The sequence below is a fragment of the Austrofundulus limnaeus genome, unplaced genomic scaffold, assembly GCF_001266775.1.
Source record: "Austrofundulus limnaeus strain Quisiro unplaced genomic scaffold, Austrofundulus_limnaeus-1.0 Scaffold70, whole genome shotgun sequence".
Taxonomy (NCBI): domain Eukaryota; kingdom Metazoa; phylum Chordata; class Actinopteri; order Cyprinodontiformes; family Rivulidae; genus Austrofundulus; species Austrofundulus limnaeus.
Window position 1 is genome coordinate 548,087 of NW_013952472.1, and position 4,826 is coordinate 552,912.

The window sequence follows — 4,826 nt, forward strand, 5'->3', positions numbered from 1 at the left end:
ATATATACACACAGTATATCCTTCTCTTGGAAGGAGATGAAGACTTGTGACACAGTCTAAGTAGTGGTCTTAGCGGTTAGCATTAGCATTAGCTTCCACAGTTTTGTTTGTTTGTTTAGTGCAGGGGTGTCAAACTAATTTTCACAGAGGGCCACATGAGCATCAGGGTTGCCTCAAAGCATTATTTCTTGACATAACATTTAACTTAGACTAAACATGGAACGTGTTCCTCATCTCGCTGCTATGGCTGAGCACCGATAAAAAAAAATAACTGAGCTCTGCTTGGTATTTCCTGCATAGAAACAGAATTTGATCATATTAATCATATTACAAACACAAGTAGCTGGTGAAGATGCAGCAAAATGGAGGTTTTAAACAGCAAATTTTGCCAGCTGTCAGACGCTTTTGAAACCTGTGCACCTCCACACATGGTAGGATGCTGTCATTTTGTGAGGAAAATGCTTGACATGCATTATGGGAGATGTAGTTTACGGTCAATGCTGGATTTAAAGCTGCATACACTCTCACCTTCCACATAAAATGTTGTGGCGAGCCACATTGACATGAGCTTTAGTAGATTGGTGGTTAGTGAAGCTTACTTTTTGGTTAGCTCTGCCCACCACTGACTCACAATCTTGTCAGATGATGAATTCTAGCATTTTAACATTTTTTTGTTGGATGTTTTTCAGCAACAGTCTTCTCAGTTGTTCTAAAACCAATTTACATTTTTTTGCATTATTGGTGTCTTTTTTATGCTAGAGGCCCTGATACACTCCTGTACCATCAGAATGGCAGGTTTTTGAACTGTGTGAACAGGCCTGATGGTCCCGCTCCTTTTCAGTATGGAGAATGTGATTTTCGTAATTTGCAAAAAGAAGTTCAAATTTCAATTAGTCTGACCAAAGCACAGTTTTCCACTTTGCCTCAGTCCATTTAAAGGAGCTTTGGCCCAGAGGAGACAGACACATTTCTGGATGGCGTTCACATTTAGATCCTTTTTTTTTTGCATGATAGAGCTTTAACCAGCATTTCTGGGTGGCTTGGTGAACTGTGTTTACAGGCAAACATTTATGGAAACGTTACTAAGACCCTCTAGAACAGAATCACTCCCAACTGTTGTTGTGTCATTGCCATCAAATTCAAAACTACCTGATATTTAAAAAAAATAAAGTACAATTTCTTAGTTTAAACATTCGATATGTTTACTAAGTTATTTTTACGTTCTAAAATATGGGTTTATGAGATTTGCAAACCCTCATTTTCTCAAAGTGTTCCAACATTTTTGAAATTGCGGTTGTATTTTGTGTTACACTTTTTGAAAAACAATTGCGCATGCCAGTATTAAAAATTGTCTGTTCAGGGTAATAATAAGAATAACTTTACCCTTTCCTCTGTTTTAACCATGCATTTGTTGTTGATTCTGCTGTTTTGGTTGCGTGTAAGCTAAGGTGCAATGCATGCTAAAGAGAACGTAAAGTGCACAATGTGAATGCATGAGTGCTCTACATTTTTGGACAAAAGGTATTTTGAATATTTTGCATAAGACTGTATGTTTTTTTGTTTGTTTGTTTTCAGCAAAAGGAGAGGACCAGCTCTCAGTGGATTTTGCTCCTGCTTTTAAACAATAAAACCCTACAATTTATATGCCATAGACAAAAGATGTCAGAAAACTTTTATATTCAAAAAAGCCTTAAGAACTTTAAGATTTGTGGCTTCTTTACACAGTGCATTAAAAAAAATCCTTTTTATTATTTATCAGTAGAAAAAGAAAATGGAGTGAGTAGCTCTGGGCATCTTTGCACTCTAATAGAAATATTTTTCTTGTTCTATGACTAGGGATGTAGCACACAACAGATATGTAGCAGGTTATCACTGAATGCCCCATAAGTAAGGAAAAATAAGAATATCCCAGTGAGGAACGAGTGGAAATAATGCAAGTCTCTTCCAGTAACATTGTAATAAGCCAAAGGAGAGAACCACAAAGTTTGTGTTTTTTAAAAATGTCCTGCGTTTGTCCATTTCAGGTACAATGCTGAACAAATGCTTTGTTTGTTTGTATAGAGATTTAAAGCTTCCGTCGTCATGTCTTCCTATTTTTTTGTTTGTATTTTAGTTCACTGAGTTTGACAGCTTGTAAAACGTTATTTGGTTTTGTCCTGTTCCTCAACTGTTGAAAAAAAAAGAAAAGAAAAAGAAACTGGAAAAAAAATATTAAAAATATTCAGAATTCTCCTTAGTTTGTCGCTACTTTCTTGTGGTTACATTGCATTACAGAAAAATGGTTACGTTTAAAATAAGTTTTGAATATTGGATTTATTTTCCTGAGGTTTTACACTTATGTTGTCTGCGTAGAATCAAATTAGGGCTTATTTTAAAAATTAGGCACAAAAGTAGAAATCTTTTATGATCACCAAATGGTGGCCTGCGGGCCAATCCTGACCCACAGAGGGCTACTTCTGATCATGGGGTGAGATAAGGTGGAGGTAGGTGCATCATTCAATTTACTGGAGGATGAAAACAAATTGCAAATAGAAAAAAAAGAGCAAGGGTATTCATTTTGCGTATTTCTTTTTAGAACACAGCCCTAAACTTTTAGATATAATAAAAAAGAGAATTTAATCAATTTATGTGAGGGTTAAAGTGCATCCTTTTAAAACAACCCGTTTATTTCTAATATATGGTCTGAAACTGGCATCTTTGTGCGATAACACAGCATTAAACTGACAGAACTTAAAACATTTCTTTTAGAGTCAATAAATCAAAAAAGTTTCATAGCCCAACATTTGTACAACTGACTGATTTATAACATTTTATTGCTTTTGTTAAGGCCGGCTGTGGCAGCCATCTTGAATCAGGGTGACTCTCCAACAGTTAATCAGTTGTAAATAACATAATAAGAAGTTGTCTGGTTATTTTTGAGATATTTAGTTCACAGACAAGTATCATCAGTTAGTTTATATTAGCTGCATGCACATTTCAGCTTCTTTAAGAAAGAGTGGTAAACACAAACACGTGAACCTGAACACTTTCCCCTTTTCCCAGAGATGATAACAAATTTTAGTGTTTGGGGGTATAAATCCAGCTCATTAGTTTTTATCCTGTCACTGTAGCAGCTCTTCAAAGTTTCCCCAGTGTGGCTGAATTTTAACTGAAAAAAAAAAAAAAAAAAAAAAAAAAAGAAAACATGAACTTCTGCACTCTAATTCAGCACCATATGGTGCAAATCTTTCAGCCTGGCAGCTTCTTTAGTGTCACGAGACCAAAAAAGAAAGAAAAAAAGAACACCTCTCCAATCACGTGTCCTCTTATTTCCTCTGCTTTTTTAAATGGTTGGTTAAAAGGAGGAACAGAAACCAGGAGGTCGTCCCCGAGCGTTCATTGGAAGCCATCTGTTGGTTTGCTGGGAAACATGTAGGCCTAAATGTAAAACTGAATGGCCAATAGCATCACAAATGATGATTGGTTTATTAAAGGCCATCTGCTGCAGCTGCTGGTGGCTGCACGTGATGACTTTTGTTCTCTGTCTGATGCACACATTAGACGTGTGTTCAGCCTGTTCCTGCAGCAGGTCAGATGTATTTAGCTCCGTACAGATGGAGCAGTTTGTCTTGTGACTGATGCGTGACTGAGTTTAACCTCATGAGCAAAGAAATCAAATAAAACTGGCACAATAACTGTGGCAGGACCACCCTCTGCTGGTAGAAACACTAAAGTACAGGAGAATCAGGAAAACAAATGATGTGAAAGTGAATGTATGACGTTTAGCCACTAGAGGGCAGTATGCGCATTTATAAAGCATTAAAAATCAGCTTTTCTGATGTTCAAAATAAGTTAATTCAGACATAATGATTAGGAACTTATTTGTATTGCCAGTCTTTACTAAACTTTGTCACCATAAACCATCTTGTAATTGCTTCTCTGTGTTTGTCTGTTAGCAAAATATGTCTGTAATCACCCAACATGTAGGTATTCACAAGTAATTAATAGAGGTACATCTACAACTTAACTTTTGAAGTCAACCTGAATCAAGAATGCTGCCACAGTTAATTAATTTTAATGTTCACATAAATGACTAAAACTCAGTCAACTACCCAAATATTGAACTAGTTTTGTATTGCAGTAGAGAGTCATTAAAATATACTCTGAGCATTTACAGATAACACAAAATCTAGGTTCATAACTTTCATTTTAACTGTTGAAGTCAACCTTGCCTTTCTGTTAGCAAAACATTTGAGCCACTTCATGGATTTGTATGAATTTGTCAGTAAGTAGTAATTTGATGTAGAAGTAAAACTGATTAACCCATGGAGTCAAGATAAGTCAACATGGCCGATCTTAGCTAAATGACTTTAGTAAACACAAATATTGCTGTAGCTGTATCAGTTTGACAGATATTAGGTTAGAAAACTGGTTTGGTTGTAGCTAAAAGTCATACTCAACTCACTCTCCAAGCGCTAACAGATCATGCAAGAGCTTTACTTTCAAAATGTGGCATGAAAAGGCATGCTTGCTTTCAAACAATGTCATGCCTTTCATTTTTACAGAATTATTATTTTACCTCTTGAGAACAAGTTTAATAAAGAGAGTTCACAGCATCAAAAAATGCCAAACTAATTTAGATTTGATTTGATTTAGAATATCTTAAAGTAATTAAAAAATAAATCTAAATCTGGTAAATTATATTAGCAGGTTGGTGACCCTGGAAATAATGTACAGCTTTGTTGCAAATATGAATGTAATGTGACATGTAATCCATCCATCCATCCATCCATCCATCCATCCATCCATCCATCCATCCATCCATCCATCCATCCATCCATCCATCC